Genomic DNA, 546 nt, shown 5'->3' with positions numbered 1-546 from the left:
ACAAGTAGCTCTCTGTGATGTTAATTGACAGTGATTGTTATCAGCCCCACACAATATCAGGCATTAAGAGAATAACACTTCGTGGATTGCAGGTTTATTCGCCACTTCACTGAAATGCTGTGTGTTTTTTTAATATTCTATGTACCAGATTTATTGTTATCATTATAAACTGCTATTGATGTATTGACTTGCACAGCTTGTTATTACAGAAAGAAAATGTTGTCATACAGGAAATTTGCTTCCTGAGAATTTTGTTTTCACAATTTACTTTCATTGCAGTTTGCTGTTGACTCAATCCAAAGTGGCCTCTGTGGCTACTGATCACATTTTTGAGGCTGTTCTTAGTTCTGAAGGAAAATTTCTGCGTTGGTATCATCCATGTAATAATTATCCAGGTGTTATGTGGCTAGCAGCCCTTGCTGTTAAATTCTTGGAAATGATACAGAAACTTATGGGTTTGCTTACCCACTCCCCCTTCCACACTCTTAATATATGACCTTAGTTTTGTTCTGCAGATCCGCTGGGAAAGACAAGTATCTTGAGTGC

Source organism: Anser brachyrhynchus (assembly GCF_964034855.1).
Source record: "Anser brachyrhynchus genome assembly, chromosome: 1".
NCBI lineage: Eukaryota > Metazoa > Chordata > Aves > Anseriformes > Anatidae > Anser > Anser brachyrhynchus.
This window is presented reverse-complemented; position numbering follows the sequence as displayed.